This window comes from Xenopus laevis, chromosome 6S (genome assembly GCF_017654675.1).
Source record: "Xenopus laevis strain J_2021 chromosome 6S, Xenopus_laevis_v10.1, whole genome shotgun sequence".
Taxonomy (NCBI): domain Eukaryota; kingdom Metazoa; phylum Chordata; class Amphibia; order Anura; family Pipidae; genus Xenopus; species Xenopus laevis.
In genome coordinates this window covers 44,913,236-44,935,496 of record NC_054382.1, presented here as the reverse complement: position 1 = coordinate 44,935,496, position 22,261 = coordinate 44,913,236, and the positions used below count along the sequence as shown (strand labels likewise).

Sequence of the window (22,261 nt, the reverse complement as noted above, 5' to 3'; positions counted from 1 at the left end):
ATTAATTGGGATATGATGTCAGTGTGTTAGAGTCTACCTGGATTGTTGGTTGTATGAAGAAACAGTACAGAAAAAGTGCAGAAAAAGTTTGCACAGTTTAAAGTGCTGCATAAAGTAAGTGACTACAGTAAACAATTATAATATTATTTATTATAATAGGGAGTTATTCAAATTCGAGATTTTAAAAAAAATTCTAATTTGATTTTAGAGATTTATCATACTCTGGCCCTTTAAGAACTCAAATTAAACTATTCGCCACCTAAAACCTGCCAAATTACTGTTTAAGTCAATAGGAGAGGTCCAGGGATCAATTTGGAGTTGTTTTTCAGCCTTCCTGACATTCAAGTTTTTTGCAGAGTTTTTAAAATTTGAATCAAATTCGATTCAAATTCAATTTGAGTTTTTGGGTCGATTAAATTCATCGAAAATTCATTCGAAAACTCAATTTTATAAGTAAATTTCGATTGGTCGAATTTCGAATTTATGGGAGTTTAGGGGAGTTTTTAAAAACTCACATCAATTTGAAATTTGACCTTTGATAAATGTGCCTCTTATGGGCAGTTTTTTTTTGGGTACTTTGACCATCGAATAGGCTACTTCGATTTTCGACTACAACTTCGAATCGAACGTTGCGAACTGAAAATCGTTCGACTATTCGACCATTCGATAGTCGAAGTACTGTCTCTTTAAAATAAACTTTGACTACCTACTTCGGCACTTTAAAGCTACCGAGCTACAATGTTAGCCTATGGGGACCTTCCAAATAAGCTTTCTAAGCTTTTTTTGATTGAAGGAAAATCCTTAGATCGATGGATTAAAATCCTTCGAATCTTTCGATTCGAAGGATTTAATTGTTCGATCGAGCGATTTTTCCTTCGATTGTTCGATCTAAGTATTTGCGATAAATCCTTTGACTTCAATATTTTTACTTCGATGGTCGAATATCGAGGGTTAATTAACCCTCGATATTTGACCCTTAATAAATGTGCCCCCTAATGTTTCTTGGGCAGGAGTAACACAGATACCCAGTGCTTGTAGAGTAAAGGAGAAGCGGAAGAACATCTAGGGTTATCTGAAATGAAAGGTAAGGTCAGGCTTAGAATGGAGAGCTTGTAAATGAGAATGAAAATGTATTCAACAATAGCAAGTCATGACAGTGACTTTAGAAACAATGGGTTTCTCTGTACAATAGATATTCTGCCCACAAAGAGCAAGTAAAAACAGATTGCGAAGGAGGTGGGTGGTGTAAATTGTTAGCAGGAAGGCCAGTAAGTAGGATGTTGTAGTAATGAAATTTTGAAATATTATTAAATGCATAAAAGCTTTTAATTGTAGAGATAGAAAAATAAATATTTTTTAAATACTTTTAAAAACTTAACTATTGGCCAAATGAAATATGCAAGAAATACTTAAAAGTAAGCATGCAACATACCAATGTTACTGATTGAATAACATTGTCTTCTACTATAAACGAGATATCGATTGCCAACATTTATTGACAGATATTAAAAGTCTAAATTATATACATAAGAACTTTAATTTTACATTGTCCCAGAGCTGACTATGTTTTTTTTTCTTTCTTGAGTTTTATATTTTCCCAGAATTTACACTGCTTTTGAATGTTCCCCTAGAAAATGTAACATTGGATTTTAATTTGAATGTATAAAGCTAGAGTCTATATAGTTACCCAGAAGGAACTGGAATACAGCATTCCAATACACAAATCATGGAGAAGTAACCCTAAGATTTGTTGAGGAAATCATCACTTGGAAAGAATAGCTCTTTTTTGATATCTAATACATGATATTTTATAATAAATATATAAATTTACCCTATTAAAAGAGTGAGTTTACCTTACATGCATGTACAGTAGTTAACACAAAGTAATAACTGGATAAACCAGTCAACACCTTGACTTTCAGCAATGGTGTCCCCATTCTTCTTGCATTCACACATTTTAAAATCCAGAACTCTGCCCTTAAATAAAAAAAATCCTTTTTGGGGTTTAGTTTTCATTTGATAGACATGATCTTGGTTATTTCATTAATTATCATATTTCCTTATTTCCTACATGGATATAAAGGGAAAAGTCAATATGCAGGGCACATGCATATACGGAATTTAGAAAAAAAAAATGTGATCTTATCAAAAGTAGAGATTGTTTTGTTTTTTTTTCAAGTTGCAATAGTTTTTCCCATAGTTTTTTTCATCATTTTAGTTTTATTGCAGTTGTATTGCTAACAACGTTTGAGTCATCTTATCCATTATCACCCGAACTGGTTTGCATTGGAGTTAGGACTGGGCCCTTAATCTACAAGGGTCACAGCCCCTAACTCTTCAGTTTATTTTGTTGTATCATTTTAGTTTCGCCAAACAATAGGCATAAAAAAATATTAAGAGGAACCCCCACCGACATAATAAAAACATTTGCAAAATGAAACAAAATATATAATAATTCTAAGCAGCTTTACAATGTACAGTATATGGTTTACAAAAATTCTAAGTTTTTTTTTCTATTGTCTGCACTGCTGGTCCTGACTACAAATACCATTGCCACAATGTTGCAGTTGTCAGCTATCCTCCAGCCAAGAGTGTAATTCTGACAATACCCATGTGCATGTTCTATCATTAATACACCTATAAATATAGAGAATTACAGAAGTGTGCAAGGTGTTGATCCATAGTTTCATCTTGTTTGATTTGTAGTTTCCCTGGCCACACCATGTCAGCTACGCCTGGGTAAGCCCCTCCCCGAGCTCCATACAGAAGGATCCACCACCAATAAACTTTAAATAGCCCCACAGCCCAGTACCTGATGTCTTTTTTTCCTTCTGTCAGTGCTCCTTTTCAGAGGAAACAGATTTTGATTTTACTGCAAGCAGCAGGGGCTTCGCCGAGAAGGCAGTCCAGGGACGGGGTTTTTTTTCAGCATCATAATTTTTCCCCCAGTACATATAATTATTCCCTCGCCGAGAAGGCGGGAATATTGTCCCTCCATCCACCCTGCCATACCGGCTCGAGTGCTCGTTGCGACGACCTAAGGGATGGGGTCAAGAATTTTTGGGTGGATGGGAGCGGGGGCAGCAGGTCTTCAGAGGTATTGTATAGAAAATTCCATTTTGCAGCATCATCCCTAAGCCCGAGAGCATGGGCAAAGTGGCGGCGGCCATGTTGGTTAGGGGAAGATGCGCTCTGCGCATGCGCAAGTTCCCGGCGGCCATTTTGTTTAAGGGCAAAGACGCAGAATGGACGTCATAGTGCGCCCCTAATGATTTCACGGGCGGAACAGGCGTCACTACTATGCGCCTAATAGGGTTAGGCCTATTTAAACGCCAGCCTAATTACCAGGGGATAGCTTCCCAAATAATCTATTACCCAGCCACGCTGTTGGGATCCTGCCATATTGCGGTGCTGTTTTCCAGACCTGTGCAACTCCAGGTAACTAGTGGCTCTGGGATCAGGGGTTTTTTAACCTTGTTTTTGGGCCATCCATATTTAATTTGCAGACAATTTTTTTAGGATGGATTCTGATCCAGAGCCTGCTGCCCCCCTCAGAAAGACTGCTTCCAGGTGTAGGTAGGTAAAAAAAAAAAAAAAAAAAAGAGAGAGAGAGAATGATGAAATTATTGTATATACATATACATTATGTTTTTTATTTCAGTGTGACCCTTACTCCTACGGGAAAAGAAATGAAGAAGGTCAAGAAGGTATATTCTTCCAAAAAGAATCAGGGGACTCCCCTGCTAGATCCTAGCCAAAGGATAACTTGTGCAGCCTGTGAGCTTCCTCCAATGCCAAACAAAAGATTGTGTGAATCATGTCTCAAGACTGCGGCAATCTCAGAAACCTCACCAAATCAGGATATGCTAAACCTGATCAAGACAACAGTAAGGGAAGAGTTAAGATCCTTTAAACAACCAACAGCCTTTGAGTGGCAGATGTCAGATAATGAGGAGGCCGGACCAAGTGGGTTAGTTTCGGGAGAAGATTCACCTGCAAGCGGAAGTGGGGAGGAAGAAGAGGATTAGTCATCTTCCCTAGATACCTCCATTATTGCTCCTCTTATCAGGGCAGTAAGAGAAGCATTGTCTCTTAAGGATTCAGAACCCACACCAGCCAAATCGGCATTTTTACCATCAGTCAAGAGATCAGCAAACCATTTCCCTATCCATGAAGAGGTCATATCGTTGCTGCAGTCAGAATGGGAACAGATGTCCAGGCGAGTCTCAGTACAAAAAAGATTCCTCAAGTACTATCCGTTTAAGTAGGAGGACGTAAAGGACTTATGCAAGGTCACTCTGGTAGATGCCCCTGTAGTTAATCTCTCAAAACGTACGGCTCTTCCAACTGATGACGTAGCCACTCTTCAGAATCCCATGGATAGAAGAATGGAAGCTGAATTAAAGAGGGCTTTTACAAATGCAGGGGAAATTTGTAAACCTGCAATGGCAACTATCTCGGTGGCTAAAGCCCTAGAAGTCTGTATTGAAAATGTAGAACAGGCTCTCAGAGCAGGAAGAGAGAGGAGTGATATCCTTGAAGGATTGGTGGAACTAAAACTAGCAGCTGCCTTCCTCACTAATGCAGCTGTAGATATCACCAGACTAGCTTCAAGATCCATGGCCTTATCGGTATGTACCAGAAGAACATTGTGGTTAAGGCCCTGGGAAGCAGACACAGCCTCCAAAATGGCCTTGTGTCACCTACCCTTTCAAGGCCAAATACTATTTGGGAAGAAGTTGGAAGAATTAATTTCCAAAACTTCGGGGGGCAAAAGCCAGTTTTTGCCACAATCCAAAAAGAGGAAATATCCATTTAAACAATCAGGCAGAGGGGGAAATGCCTTCAGAGCCCGAAGGAACACTTCAGACAATCGTTCCTTTCTCAACAGACCTGAGACTCCAAGACAGTCACATTGGAGAGGAGGCCAGTCAGGACTTTTCAGACAGACTAGAGGAAAGAACCTTCCCCTTCCTAAGAAGCAATTCTGATGGTCTGCCAGCCCAGGGGTTTTGTATAGGAGGCAGATTAGTGGAGTTCCAAAATTCTTGGGCGGAATCCATCAGAGACCAGTGGGTTCTGGAGACCATAAGTCTAGGTTACAGACTAGAGTTCATAGAACCCATCAAAGAAAATTTCTTCATTTGTTCCCCAAATCCTCAAGAGAAGAAGAAAGGTCTGGCACTTGTGGATTGCATTCAGGATCTTCTGACACAAGAAGTCATTTCCCCAGTCCCAGAAGAAGAAGAACGCAAAGGGATTTATTCCATCTTCTTTTTAGTAAAGAAACCATCCAGAAAATGGAGACCTATTCTGGATCTCAAGAAAATCAACACATATTTACAAGTAAAAAAATTCAAAATGGAGTCACTATCCTCAATAAAAAAACTCCCTGTCCACAGGAGATTGGCTATTCAGCATAGACATCCAGGATGCATACCATCATATTCCAATATATCCCAGACACTTCAAATTCCTGAGGTTTGCCGTTCAGGGAAAACATTATCAATTCACCGCCATGCCTTTCGGTCTCTCAACTTCTCAAAGATAATGGTAACCTTAATTGCCCACCTAAGATTGAAGGGAATAAGGATATTCCACTATTTGGACGACCTTTTGATTGCGGCTCAATCCAGGGAAAAATTGTTAGGGGATTTACAGATAGTTATCAATCAACTAAATTCCCATGGTTGGTGCCTGAATCTTCAAAAGAGTCAATTGAAGCCAACCCAGTCCCTCCAATACTTAGGAGCTTGGATAGATATTCCAAGAAACTCAATAGCTCTCTCTCAGGAGAGACAGAAGAAACTAACAGTTCAAGTGAGGACATGTCTGGAAAAGAGGAAAATTCCAGCACGCCAATTTATGTCAATGTTGGGCTCCATGTCGGCCTCAATAGGTCTGTTACCTTGGGCCCAATGGCACACGAGAATTCCCCAGATATCATTTCTCAAGCAGTGGAAAAGACAGAGTCTGGATCAACAAATCATTATCAAAGAAAATGTAAAGAAAGAATTAAGATGGTGGCTAGATCCAGGAAGACTAAACAGGGAACAGTATTATTTCCAGAACCTTGGTTAACCCTAACCACAGACGCCTCGGGAATAGGCTGGGGGGCAGTCCTTGGACAACAAGTAACACAAGGAAAGTGGCAAGTTCCCTCAGGAGATCTGCCATCAAATATCTTAGAAGCAAGAGCAGCATTCCAGGCACTTCAGTTCTTTCAGGGAAAGATACAAGGGAGAAATGTAAAGATACAATCAGACAATGTGACAACAGTAGCCTATATTCGGAAACAGGGAGGCACAAAAAGCATCTCCATGTTGAAGGAGGTGTCACCTCTTTTTCAGTGGGCAGAACTTCACTTAGTGGACATAACAGCCATACATATTCCAGGTACACAAAACAAAACCGCAGACTTCCTAAGCAGAAAAAGTCTGGATTATCACGAGTGGGAGTTAAATCAGGACATATTCCTCTCCATAGTAAGAGGATGGGGATCTCTCTCAATAGACATCATGGCAACAGAGAGGAATACCAAGTGTCACAGATACTTTTCCAGAAGAAAAGAAGAAGGTGCAGAAGCAACAGATGCCCTGGCTCAGAGATGGAATGTTCCTCTAGTTTACATATTTCCGCCAATTCCCCTAATTCCGAAAGTCCTTCAGAAGATCATAGCAGAAAAAGTGGAGGTGATAGGAATTTTTCCCTTTTGGCCTCGCAGGCCCTGGTTTACAATCATACAGGGGCTGGCGATAGATCTTCCTTGGAGACTTCCAGGAATAGAGAATCTACTACACCAGACAGGGATATATCATCCGAATCCCTCAGACTTGAGCTTGACGGCTTGGAGACTGAGCGGCAAAAACTCAGGTCATGGGAGTTATCAGAAGAGTTAATAGATACTCTTCTCAATTCAAGAAAAAACTCAACCAATGCAAGGTATTGGAAGATTTGGGAGAAATTTCAACTCTGGTGTAGAGCCAAAAAGATTAAAGAACAACCCAATTCAGTGGCACAAATTTTGGGGTTTCTTCAGTCTGGCTTGAATAAAGGATTCAGCCCTTCAACTATAAAGGTCCAAGTATCAGCCTTATCATCCATTTCAGGGGTTAGATGGGCCCATCATCCACTGATAAAGAGGTTCTTCAAGGCTACCAAAAGATTGGTTCCAATCAAAAGAAAGTGTTGTCCCCAGTGGGATCTGCCCTCAGTTTTGGGAATTATATCGGAAGCTCCTTTTGAACCTATACAGGACATTTCCTTATGGAATCTAACACTTAAAGCACTTTTCCTAGTAGCTATCACTTGGCCAAGAGGGTAGGAGAACTCCAATCCCTGGCTCATGATTCTACCAGTCCTATATTCCATCTGGATAGGGTAGTTATTAAATTCATACCAGACTTCAAACCAAAGGTTATATCCTCATTCCACGAAGAAGATGAGTTAAATCTTCCCTCCTTAGACAAGGAAGATCCCAGACTAAAAAATCTGGATCCGGTAAGATGTCTGAGAGAATATGTCACAAGGACAAAGGACATTAGAAACACGGATAGACTGTTTGTCATTCCAGGAGGTAATAGGAAGGGTTTAGCAGCATCAAAAGGTACCTTGGCTAGATGGATAACGATTATCATCAAGAAGGCTTATTCCTTAATGGGCAAAGCAAGTCCGCTACAAGTAAGGGCTCACTCTACAAGAGGCATTTCGGCTTCATGGGCAGTGAACATGGGCACACCAATGGAAGTGGTCTGTAGGGCAGCTTCTTGGTCATCTCGCAGCTTCTTGGTCATCTCCGCACACATTCATATCCCACTATAAAGTGGATGTGGCTAACTCAGCAAGATCCCAGTTTGGTAGAAATGTTCTACAATCTGTATCAATACAAGAATAAACAAATACTTGCAACATTCAGAGTCTTGGGAGATTAATTACTTGCCCGCCCAGTTCGCTTGGGCGCTTCCCAGGCGTAGCTGACATGGTGTGGCCAGGGAAAAGGGAAAATTACTACATACTTACCGTGATTTTCCTTTCCTGGCCACTAACCATGTCAGCAAGTTGCTCACCCACCCCTTTTAAGTAATAGCTTAATACGAGACACCAAGTACTGGGCTGTGGGGCTATTTAAAGTTTATTGGGGGTGGATCCTTCTGTATGGAGCGCGGGGAGGGGCTTACCCAGGCGTAGCTGACATGGTTAGTGGCCAGGAAAGGAAAATCACGGTAAGTATGTAGTAATTTTCCCTTTTCTCTCTCACTTAGCAGCAGAGTGGAAAAGAGTCCAGTAACTTGAATGCTCTCCATATAGTTAACAAGTTGACTTTGAGACTCGTGCAACACCCCAACCTACCAACAATGCAAAGCCCTGCAAACTATTGGTAAATACTTGTTTTAGTATAGACTTGGGGTTCTGGCATAAGGCATTAAGAAAATCCTGAGAAACATTCTATAATCCTCTTTTTTTGTAAATTGTTGCTCATATTTTTTATTTCTTCCTCTGTGACGATTTATTCCCCACTTTCCTTTCTCTCCTAATTTCCTCTACACATTTGTAATGGAAACACTTCATTTCAACACATAAACCATGTAATCTTATATGATCTTTCATAAACTGGTGGCATTCATAACTGTTTGCAGACATGGTGATTTATAAAAACATGTGCCGCTTGAGTATTGATTTTAGCACAACTCTTTTAAGCTATTGGTGAGACAAGCATTATTTGAGTAATGACAGCACTTTCTATTTCATTGGAGATTTATAAATTCACTTTTATCGCTCACTGACTGACATGCCCTAACATAAGCTTCTGCTTTCAAAGTGTTCCGTAGGCATTATTCATTCAGTCACATAAAAATACATTAACAAATTGCTTGGATTTTCCATTGACATCTATACTACTATGAAAACAGAAATGTAATATATACATTTTAGATCACAGAAGTAAAAAACTTTTTAAATATATTAAAGTAAAAAATTCTGTATTGTTTCTGAATTAAGAGCTCATATCAATGATGCCTTCATGTGGAAAGAAATATTGCTGAGAGGGGGATTGTGAAGAGTAACTTGATTATTTCATAAAACCTAATTTTTAATAGATTATATTGGGAAAGTGTTCATGGTAGATAGGTGTGTAGCATTTTTGCTCTCATAATTATTCCTCTTTAACAATTTCCTTCAGAAAAAATTGTGTGGCCTTAAACCTAAGAACAATGACATAAGAAGGAAACATTTACAGCTTAAAATGAATGAGAAGTGTAATTTAAAGGAAATGTCAATTTCAAATTTGCGTAATAAAAAAACATAATTCTAAGCAACTTTGCAATATACATTCATTACAATTTTTCTATGGTTTTAAAGATATATATATATATATAATATAATATATATGTTATGCTATTAAAAGCAGAGTTTGTCTGTCCCTTTCTGTTCTCTGCCCTGATGGCTCAGACTGTTGAAACATTGTAAGACAAACAAGCTGATTAACACACTTGTCTTTGCTGGGGAACTAAGGGGGTTATTTATTAAATTTATCGAATTTATCTCAATATTTTCTGCTACAAATCAATATTTTTCTACGATCAAATCCGCTCGGGTTTTTAACGCTTATTTATTATTACATTTTCCCCAAAATTTGCTTAGCGGGAAAAAAAATCAGATTTTCATGAATTTTTCAGACTTTTTGATCCGATTTTCACAATTTTCATGATTTTTTTCGTAATTTTCAACCGAAAAAAAAAAATTGGATTTCATGTTTAGTTTGAAAACTACTTTTAATATCTGTCTGTGGGACAGGTCCACTTTAATACTATCTTAGAGTCTCTTCTAACATCCCAGAACACATGGTAAGATAAATGCAGTGGCAATTTCATGTAAAATATTTCCCATGACACCTTGCAGGATAATTATTAACTTACACATGGCAAGCTAAATACAGCACCAATAAATATATACGCATGGCTCTATTACTAAAGTGTCAATTTAATGTAAAGGCAGGATAAATGTATAGCCAACATGATAAATGCATAGCCAGCTTTATGTATAACACCACCCAGCTTGTTGTAAGGAATGTAATTCATCTTGATTGCCTCCTCAAGCTTTTCTTAAAATCCTCCCATGGTAATAACCCATTCAAACACTTTTCAGTTCAGTTGTTTTCATATAGTATGCCAGCAATAATGATTTTTTTCAATTGCTTTAGATTTAGGTGTAAAGTTTCATTTTCCAAACTCTCATATTTCCCTGGAGCAGGAGACTCTCCGAACAATATAATTTTTTTTAAGGTTTAAGTGTAAAGTTTCATTTTCCACCACCTCCTGTTTCCCTGAAACAGGTATGTCAGGGTATGGAGACTCTCTAAATAACAACAGTCTGATACATGAGTTGATTGATTGCTTAAGAGCAGCAACATTCCTCTGATACAGCTGAGAAATGTACAAAGTAATATACTAGTATTGAAACAGTTTAGTTTAGAAACAGCCAGTAACTTGCCTGAGTTGCTACTGGGAAAAGGTATAAGATGAAACTTTATCTTAACTTTATCACTTGGAGAGAAATCGTTTACATTTATTAATTCACCGAATAAATTCACTTTTTTCACTCTTTATTTTTTATTTTTTATATTTTATATTTTCAAAATTTCACAACTTTTTTTGGGCTCTCTTCTTCTAAGTTAAATAAAAGAACACTATTATCACTGTCAATAATCACGGTGGGTGTTAATAATTTTTAAAAAACAAAAAACAAAAATCTTTTAAAAAAATACTATACTATATTTTATTCTTTCTGTTAAATCCCCCTCCTCAATGAATTTTTGAGGAATTTAGCACTTTATTTTCTGTACTTGGAGATCGTCTCAAACAGGTGGAGGAGGACCTGCAAGTGCTGAACTGTGGGGAAACCAAAGTTTGTCCTTGGATACAACCTGATATATTTGGTATAAGATGAAACTTTATCTTAACTATAAAAACATTATTAAAAAACAGACACAAAGTTACTAAAAATATAATTATTTCTTGTGTACTAAAATAAACTGAAGTGAAAAAGTATTTAGAAGGCGAATTCCCATTCAGTAACTGCCCACAAATAAGTCATGGAATAAACATGAGACAAGGTTCAATAAAACATAGCATGATTTAGTGACTTATCACTATAGGATGAAGTTTTTTATATAAAAAAAAATATACCTGCCGTGATATACAGTGAAGTCTGGCCGAATGCTAAGTTGAGAATGAATAAAAGAAAAGAGGAAGTGTTGACCTTTGTTTATATCAAATCTTAAAAGTGCAGGATTTAACCACTTAATCAACATCTGATGGATACGACAGAAAGGGATTGAACTGAAATGTAACATTCATATCAAGATTATTCTCGAATATAGTATGAATGTGACATTATGGGGCAAATTTACCTAGGGTCGAATATCGAGGGTTAATTAACCCTCGATATTCGACTGCCGAATTAAAATCCTTCGACTTCGAATATCGAAGGATTTAGCGCAATTCGTTCGATCGAACGATCGGAGGAATAATTGTTTGATCGAACGATTAAATCCTTCGAATTGAACGATTCGAAGGATTTTAATCCATCGATCGAAGGATTATCCTTCGATCAAAAAATTGACTAACATTGGCCTCGGTAGGTTTTAGGTGGCAAACTAGGGGGTCGAAGAAATTTTTAAAGAGACAGTACTTCAACTATCGAATGGTCGAATAGTCAAACCATTTTTAGTTCGAATCGTTCGATTCAAAGTCGAAGGTGGTAGTCGAAGGTCGAAGTAGCCCATTCAATGGTTGAAGTAGCCATATTCGACCATTCGAAATTCAAACATTTTTTCCTCTATTCCTTCACTCGAACTAAGTAAATTTCCCCACAGTGTAAGTAAAGTTTATTTTGCTTAACTAACAAGACATAGAAGGATTTGAAATTACTTCTTAGGGTAAAAGGTCCCCTTTAAAACACTGTTTGAAGTTTATACCTATAACCTACTGATTACAAATAAAATATAGCAATTTACATTTAAAAGTTGTACTTTGCACACTGCACTTCATTGGTAATTGACCCTTGTTTTAACTGAAAGATCAGTTCTATTAATAAATAGGGTATATCCCCTGGTTTTAAATCCATGGTACATGGTGTATTCTCTGCAGGCAGAGAAGCAGCTGAAACGTAAGTAAATCTTAAAACAATCTAAATGTAAAATTGCTTAGGGCACTTTCACACTTCTAAGCACTAACGATGAGTGAATCTGTCCAGTTTCACTGAAAAATTTGCGGAACTTTTGTGTTGCAAATATTTTGTAGTGTAACAAAAACGACATTAAAGTCTATGGGCTTTTTTTTAGGGACATCTTGTTTCTGCTTTGGGGCTACTAACAAGGGCCGAACTACTGGGGCCTCAGGGCCCACCGGACACTCACGCTGATGCAAAGCCATTAGAAAAAATGTGTTTGGGGCAGGGGAACCGGGCCTGCACTGGGTCCCTGGAACTACATGTTCCGTTACTGGCTAAAAATAAAAATTGGGAAGGCAAAATCACATGCATTTTTTGCTCAGTATACTGCTGCACTCATGCTCTACATTGTCTACTTTTAACCAACATGTATTGCTTTCTGCAGTATTATTATTTATTGCTGGCAATACAGATACAATAATTTTGAAATAATCCAACTAAACTACAAAAGACCTTAATACCCATTTTTTGTTATTCTGTAAAGTGTAAACAAACAGTATATGAGATATAATTTACCTTCATTTTTAATGAGACAAACTGAATCTAATCTTATGTTAGATTTTTAAGACTATATGATATGAGTGGTCTCAATATGGGGGCTTGTGTGGATGGCCAAACAATGATTATTTCTCTGTGATTTTGGCTGAATATATTCATTTTAAGTGCTGAGCTTCATTGTTAAAATGAACATATAATTCTGAATAAAAAAATATTTAGGATTATAATAAAGTGCTTTTAAAAAATATTGTTCTGGTTAATGCATGCAAATATTAAAGCCATCAATGTGTTATTAACAACTAGTGTATAAAAGTAAATGAGCTAAAGTGCACAGCTGGAGCATTATAATAAAACAAATCATATTACTGCTTAATATTCATAGTTACATAGTTAAATCGGGTCAAAAAATTATTTAAAGATACATCACTTATACAACATGGCGAAACACTGCCATCTAGGGGTACACTATAGCCAAAAAAAACATACATTGAATAAAGAAAACTGTTAGATTCCTGTCTTCTAAATCACTCTTCTAAATATAATTTGATTGGTCCTTGAAGTAAAGTTTTTTCAAACAATAAGAAATATAAAAACATTGTTTATTTGCTTTTTAAGCAAAAAAATTAGTCTGTCTGCTCTTAGAGATGCTCCAGGAATGAGGCAAGGTCAGAACTGGTCTCAGGCAGCAGTGTACGGCAAGTTACATAAGGCAGGACAATAAAGTTGCCTTTAGTAACTTTAAGAGCCAAATTTCTGCAATTGCATGCTCTGCACTAGCAATGTGGCCCCTCCTACACCTGCTACTATGCAAAAAGGATAGTTCTCCAGGCCCCATAAGGGGGTCAGCCCCAAAGTTTTGTAAACACTGCAAACTGTTGAATTATATATAATTATAGCACAACCATGTTTGTTCTAGATGAAGAACATGTTAAATCTAATAATCACTACTTCGGTCTATACATATATTTCTATATCCAAACTCAATTATTTAATTGGTGCTTATCACTGCCACTAAAACCCTATGCTAGGAATTCTCCTCATCAATCGGAACATTTCATATTAATATTTCTAAGACTGCATTCCAATCTAGAACCTATGGTTCCAGGGCCGGATTTACATAGTGGGTGCCCCTAGGCCTGCTGCCGTTCGTCGCCCCCTTTATTCGTGCAAATTTTCATCATCTGGACTGGAGCAATGGGAATTGGCGCATCGGAAATGTAAAAAATAATTGTATCTCCAGCACATCCGCAATGTTTTTGAACCAATGTGGGTGTGGTTGGGCAGCATGCCGTCCCCCTAAAATCCTGCCACCCTTGGCCCGGGCCTAGGTGGCCTTTGCACAAATCCGGGCCTGTATGGTTCCCAACATTTCTGAAAAAATACAGAACTTTATTCTCATTACCTTTGTTCTTTATTAATATTATTGGCATCAAGTAAAAATCTAAACCTACTTACACCCCTCTTACATGTGAATTCTGTTGGTTTGATGAAGTGTCTGTATTTATTCTGACTTATCTCACAATATTCTGTGATGATACAGAAACTTTGATTCTCCGGGAAATCTTGAATGAAATTTGACAATGGCAGGGTGATCCAACTTTGACAGCAGCTGGGACTCCAGATTAGCTTGAACCATTTTATTGGGATTTAGTTCCCCAACAGGTATCTCTTTTAGAACTTTTCTATAAACAGAAGCAGAAGCATTTTACAAACTATGCAACTGCCATCTTAAAAGGCTTGAATATATTAAAAAAAGTTCTTAATTCTTGTCATTTGCTTTACTAATATCTGCTGAACAAATACTCTACATAAATATGTGTGCATCACAAAAGAAGCACATGCCCTAATCTTACACTTTAAGGGGGTTATTTACAGAAATCCGAAACATGTCTCACTATTTTCTTAAAACCACTTAGACCAAACTCCTCATCCACATTTTTACCCTATTTATCAATAAATTACCTTAAAAAATCTGGTACGGGAAAATACTTGAAACGTAAGTTTTTTTGGATTTGATGGCCAAAAAACTCAAATTTTTTTTTGATTATCGCCTGAAAACCACAATTTATTCTGATAATTTACAAAGCCCAGCTCAAATCATGATATCTTCCAATTGTAAACAGGACATCTGCCATTGAGTACTTTTTAATTCAGACTTGTCTTTAATTCAGACTTGCGGTTTAATATTTCACAAAAAATTTGAGGGTTTTTCTCAGAAAAAATTGTGTTTTCCCTTTTAAAACTCCAACCAGAAAACAATCGGACTTATAAGTAAAGTGTAAGACAAGGGAATGTACACTGTCTATTTCTTATGTGTGTAGCCAGTAGTTACTTACGCTATCACATATACCTGAGCACCTTTGTACTGCCAGTTCAATCATTTAAAAAAATCGTTTTGGACGCATTCCAAAGAATTTTTTTTAAATATGCATTCAGCTAACAGTAAGGGGCAGATTTATCAAGGGTCGAATTTTGAGGTCTTGGGACTTATTTTAAACTCCCATAGATTCCAAGGAACTCGAAATTCAAACAATTGCAATTTATTACAAAATCAAATTTTTCAAACTCGCGTGAATAGGATCGACCCGCAAATTCGAATCAAATTTGATTTGAGTTTTTAAATCTCGATTCGGAGAAAAATAACTCGAATGTCATGAAGGCTGCAAGAATTGATTCCATGACGTCTTCCATAGGCTAAAACAGCAATTTGGCAGGTTTAAGGCGGTGAATACTTGAATTCAAATTCTTAAAGTGCCAGTGTATGATAAATTTCAAAAATCGAATTCGAATTTTAAAAAAAACCTCAAATTGAATTTAAACAATTCCCTAGTCAAATTTTAAGACAGTTTTAGCTATCAACTCGACCCTTGATAAATCAGCCCCTAGGTGTCAGTAATTGTTTTCAAACAATGAGTTTCATTTATGTGCAGGTTTGTTTTTCATATTAAAGACATAGACTATACTATCTCTTTGGGAATGTAAAATGAGATAAGAACTAAATTCCACTGTACTAAAAGCCCCCATAAACTGCCTGCCATTGACCCCCCTCTCCTCTTCCTCTCCACACTGTGCATTAGTCAAAAAACAACCCCCTTACAAAAAATCTGACCCTAAAATGCAGAGCAGTGCAGCGGAGATCCCAGGCACCATCTTTTGCCTCTTTGAATCCTCTTGTGGGCTCAACTATGATTTGAGCATGCGCATTTGAAGCCACTTGGCCCAACTGTACATGCTCCCACAGGCTTTGTGTCGGCTTTGAGCCCCGAAAGAATACAAAGCGGCAGAAGCTGGTGCCCGTGAGCTCTGCTGCGCTGCTCTGCATTTTAGGGTCAGATTTTTTTTAAAGGGCTTGTTTTCTGATTAAAGCACAGTGCAGGGAGGGAGAGGGGGGGGGTCAATGGTAGGCAGTTAAGTGGGGCTTTTCTGGTATGGGAGGTTTAGTTCTCCTTCAAATCCTGATGAAAATGTGATCAGAATACTTAGTCATAGTAAAATGCTTGTTTGGAATTACCTAGCAAACAGTGTTGATCTAAACAGATCTGGAAGCACCTTTGTTTAAGTCAGCATGAAGAAATTGTGTCTATTCCCAGAGCAGTCAGCATCCTTTAGTGGTTTAATATCTGCATATTATCATTTCAACCAATCATACTGTACAAAGTACAACTGTTTCTTTTTTCCAGTCTCACAGGAAAAAAAACCTGTTTTTTTTTTCTTTTCTGAACTGTGCTAAACAATCTCAAATTTGTATACACTGGAATATGACGGTAGCAATTAAAGGAGTGCAGGTTTTGCAAGGAATTGATGCAAATATGACAGGTACCAAGTCATCTCTCAGTCTAAAGATGATAAATTCAGGCTATTCAGGCAGTGTCAGGCAAGAATTCTCAGGGGCAAAATGATGCTCAGCAGCAGCTACTTCATCCTGTTAGGACAGAGCAACCTCAGGAAGCACCAGGCCTCCCTAAATGATTATTAAGTGTAAGTAGTACAATGAGGATGTACTTTTTGGACTGTGCCACCATTCAGGAACTGTTTATCTTGGTTGAATAGGCCCCCTCTATAATATGTTCTAGTGTATTGTTCTGGAATGTGCAAGCTACTTGCAGATTTGCACTTTCTGGAAAATGTAGCTTTCCAGAATTCTCCCCATATTTTACTGACATCAGTTAGGCAAGATTCAGCAGGACACTGAATTAACTAATAAGATGGTACTTCCTCACTCAAGAACAATTTAATTCCCATTGACTGTGACAGAGGGGGAAAACCTCATCTTGGCTTTTTCCATGATGCTAATTTTCCAAATAGGCAGGAATTCCAGTCATCCACAGACTAAACTCACCGAGATCAAAGCATGCTTTTTCAGGCATCATGTATGCACTCATCCAACTCAACCAATCCTTCGTAGGTCGCTTTGGACAATGTTGACATAGACTAGTATGTCTGTATCAACATATACTTTACTATGTCTATGTGCTTATTGTGGCAGATATTGTGGTTCTCCCCTGACCCAAGCTAGAAGGGGTATCTTCCCCCCAAATACAAATTAATTTGGGAAACATTCTCTCTCACCAAAGAAAAATCCTCCAATCTATCCTTGACCCTAAGATAATAGATACAAAATCTTAAACTTCTTCCCCTCTGAAGGAGTGAATGTAAAGTTATGTGTTGCAGCCTCCTAAAAAAACATCTACAACCCTCCGGGCTTGATAAAGGGCCCAGAGGGGCCCGAAACTTTGCCCTTTTATGGATACACATGGGCTTAATAAAACACTAATTTCACTAAGCAATCTATTGGTGTGCTTCTGGATTTTTCACTACAAACATCTACAACGATCTAAGTTAACTTCTGCAAATGTTGTGGTGTATGATTTCAAAACTTATTTCATACTAGCACAGAACTGCACTTCAGATACCTAGACACTGCAGGTACTGTGTATCTGTAAAGCAGAGACCCCGTAATCCGAATTTTTTAAATAAAAAAATTCTGAACAAACTAGAATTCACGATTGGACCCTATTTATTATTAAAAAAAAGCACATTTGAATTGGATCTGGGACAAACTCAATAAAATCTAGCGAAAATCTGTATCGTACGTTTTCTCTGATTTTTTCCGGGCTTTTTCCATTTTTGCCCGAAATAGTTGGATTTTTAGGCTACATTCAGCACAGACCACATAAACTTTAAAACAGGATAGGGACCTCTCCCATTAACTTATATACAACCTTGGCAGGTCTGAGATGGTTGATTTCAGGATTTTATATTTTATTTGAACTTTTAAAAATAACCCCCCATAATGTTTTTCTCAAGGAGCCCAAGTTGGTTTAAAACCTGTAATCCACCTCATTTTCATTACCATTTTCTAAGACAGAGGGATGTTTCACTGTATTTAAGGGAATTGTGGAGACTGACCCTAGATAACATGGGAACCAAAAGATTAAGAATCCTTGCTATACATACTAGTACTTTTATCAGTAAGACAACATACAGTATGCCTCAATTCTTTGTTAAATGGCATAAATATCTGTATACTGCTTCTATGAAGGGTGCTTGTCTTGTTAGGAAACTTGTCTTCTGCAACAAGTGCAAGTTATTCCAACTCTTCTCACATTAAAAAGCCTTCACACCCCTTTGAATTACTGTGACGGAGAGAGGCTGTCAGTGATTATTTTGAAGTGATCAAAGTCGCGTAGTGACACCTGTTTCCTGTCACAACAAGAGCTGGAGTGTGAAAAATCTACGTGACAGATGGAATATGTGTGCATTCAGTTGTTAGGAAATGCATCAGATTTTTGTTTCAAGAAAACATGCAAAGCTCTGAAGATCAAGAGAATGGATGCCATGCCTGTATTTCATAGATGCCAACTAATTGCTAAGAGCAGCACATTGTTTGTGCACCATGCAGGACTGCACAGGCTGCTGTTCTGCATAGGAAAGGGGGTGAGATACATACTATCTGCTTAGAAAGGAACCCTGAAACTACTGGCTTTCTATGTACAGTAGATGCACTACCTGGAAAACTGTGCCACCTATTCGGAATATGCCCCCATTCTAAATAAACCCCCATGAGTAAGGGGGAAAAATACTAAAATCCATGTAAAAAAAATGGATGGAATGAAATTCAAGTTATTAGTGGAATGACAGGTGCTTAATACTTTGTTTCAGAAAACATTTATAACAAAGGACATGTAAACCCCCATGCAAAAATGTAATCACTGAAGAGCCTCTTTGAAATCTCTAAATACCTGCCACTCTGGTTGTTCAAAGGTTAATAGAAAGAATGCAGCCTTAATCACTTAGGATTCCTTCTGCTCCTCTAACCCACTCAGCCCCCCTTCCTCAGGAATTTCCTTTGACTGTTAGCTCATAAGCATGCTCAGTTCTTCTCGACACAGATTAATAAACACACCCCTCAGTCTAGCAGCCAATGAAGAGATGGCATTGCTGGTTCCCATAGGAACTCTGCTCTACTTGTCTGCTCCTATTTTTAAATCCTAACCCCCTCTCCTGAGCTCAGAGTAACCATTGCGGTGCCCAAGCAGGACTTGTCACCATAGTAAATACTGCATGTGTTAGCCTGCATTCTTTAATTGCATGAATTTTGCATAGCATATGTGCTATTTGCAGATATAAATGCACTGATAATGTGTCAGAGGGAAAATGCCCCCCGGGTGAAAACTGCTATTTGTTTTAGGGAAATGTAATGTCATTGGCAAATAGAGGGGATGTGTGCAGTACAAATAATACCATTTGGGTGGGGGAGTTGTGCCCAACTTACAGTATATACATGGAAGGAAAATATAGGCTTTACATATCCTTTAAGTGTAATGTATGAAGAGAGAGGAAGGCAAAAAAGCAGAGGCAGTAGCATGTTCTGAGGCCTGTCCCTCCTGGTAGGATCACACAGGCTCAGAACTTTGTCAAGCTAAACCATGCCATTATCTAGGAGCTGTATGCTTTGGAAATTGTTACAGAATGCTCTAATGCATTTTCCTTTCTATGGCCAAATGTTCAGTAGGAAGTAATGCAGGCCAATATTGACACACACGGAATAAATATTGTTGTACACACAGTTCTGGGTTTTCAGTAACTTTAGTCCCTTTTTGCTGTATGCCTTCAAGGTAATTCTATATATTCTATAAAGTCAGTCTGAGAGAATAATTTATTGTAATATGTTGCCAAGGAAAATACAGAATGGTCTTTACTATTTACCCTTGTTTTTCCTATTATACTTTATGAATTCCAGGATGTGGCGCAGAGCAGAAAACTTGAATGTTTTGTTCACCATGGAAATATATCATTTAATTCTCCTACTCTTATAATTTTCACCGTTCCTTGCCTACCAACACCTTAAAGCATTGTTCCCCAGCCAGTAGCTCACGAGCAACATGTTGCTCACCAACCCATTGGATGTTGCTCCCAGTGGCCTCAAAGCAGGAGCTTATTTTTAAGTTTTAGTTGCATAAAAACCAGGTGAACTGCCAAACAGAGCCTCCTGTAGGCTACCAGTCCATATAGGGGCTACCAAACAGCCAATAACAGCCCTTATTTGATATCCCCATGGACTTTTTCATGCTTGTGTTGCTCTCCAACTCTTTTTTTACATTTAAATGTGGCTCACAAGTAAAAAAGGTTGGGGACCCCTGCCTTAAAGGAATACTGAACAATGTAGGTTTCTATAAAAATATATTACACAAAGCAGCTCACATGTAAAAACCCTGCTTAATGTAAATAAACCAATTTAATAATAATATACTTTTTTAGTAGAATATGCCATTGGGTAATAGAAAATTGTTAGAATTAAGGGCCGTCCCTGGGATCCTATAATTCACAGTGCACACAAACAAACCATACATGTTAGGTCACATGAGCCAATTAACAGACAGAGTTCTGTCTTTTGCTTCCACACTTCTTCCTGTTACAGTTAGAGCTGCAGTATTTCTGGTCAGGTGATCTCTGAGGCAGCCGACAGACCTCACAAAATAGAGGCTCAAGGTAAAATATGTAAATGGGAAATATTTATTCCAGTTTTGTAAGATTTCTTAATATGCCACTTAATATATAAAATATCTGTTGCTTAAGTGTACATTTTGGGGTTAAAGTTTTCTGTTATTTGCTGTGGCAAAGCTCTGAACAATGCTAAAATAGCTATTCCGAATATCTCCCCCCAAATCTGCAGGGTGGACAGGTAACAGGACGAACAAGGATTTATTTGCATCATGTAGTGTTACACTACACACCTGAAAGCAGCATCACACACTGATCATAGCTGTTCGATACAATAGTAACATAGTAACATAGTAAGTAACATAGTAAGTAAGGTTGAAAAAAGGCACACGTCCATCAAGTTCAACCTTTTTTTTTGTTTTTTTATATATATCTGCCTAACTGCCAGTTGATCCAGAGGAAGGCAAAAAACCCATCTGAAGCCTCACCAATTTGCCTCAGAGGGGGAAAAAATTCCTTCCTGACTCCAAAATGGCAATCGGACTAGTCCCTGGATCAACTTGTACTATGACCTATTTCCCATAACCCTGTATTCCCTCACTTGCTAAAAAGCTATCCAACCCCTTCTAAAAGCTATCTAATGTATCAGCCTGTACAACTGATTCAGGGAGAGAATTCCACATCTTCACAGCTCTCACTCTTTTCTTCTAATCAGAATGGGTGACCTTGTGTCAGCTGGAAAGACCTACTGGTAAATAAAGCATTAGAGAGATTATTATATGATCCCCTTATATATTTATACACAGTTATCATATCACCCCTTAACGCCTCTTCTCTAGCGTGAACATCCCCAATTTGGCCAGTCTTTCCTCATAGCTAAGATTTTCCATACCTTTCACCAGCTTAGTTGCCCTTCTCTGTACCCTCTCTAATACAATAAGGTCCTGTTTGAGTGATGGAGACCAAAACTGAATGGCATATTCTAGATGGGGCCTTAAAAGTGCTCTATACAGTGGAAGAATGACCCCCCTCCTCCAGTGACTCTATGCCCCTTTTAATACAGCTCTAGACTTTATTTGCCCTTGATGCTGCTGACTGGCATTGCTTGCTGCAGCCAAGTTTATAATCTACAAGGACTCCAAGGTCCTTTTCCATAATGGATTTGCCTAGTGCAGTCCCATTAAGGGTATAAGTGGCTTGGATATTTTTCCATCCCAGGTGCATGACTTTACATTTATCAACATTGAATCTCATTTGCCACTTAGCTACCCAGATTGCCAGTTTGTCAAGATCGTGTTGCAAGGACGCCACATCCTGGATGGAATTAATTGGGCTGGATAGTTTTGTGTCATCTGCAAACACTGATACATTACTTACAACACCCTCCCCTAAGTCATTTATGAACAAGTTAAATAAAATTGGACCTAATACTGAGACCTGGGGGACCCCACTAAGAACCTTACTCCAAGTAGAGAATGTACCATTAACAACCACCCTCTGTACCCGATCCTGTAGCCAGTTTCCTATCCATGTGCAAACGACTTCATTAAGCCCAACAGACCTTAGTTTAGAAAGCAGTCGTTTGTGGGGC

General features: G+C 38.1%; 1 pseudogene; it reads right to left on the bottom strand.

Annotated features, from left to right (window-relative positions):
• Positions 1–22,261, bottom strand: part of LOC108719694 — a 115,529-nt pseudogene that overhangs the window by 72,228 nt on the left and 21,040 nt on the right.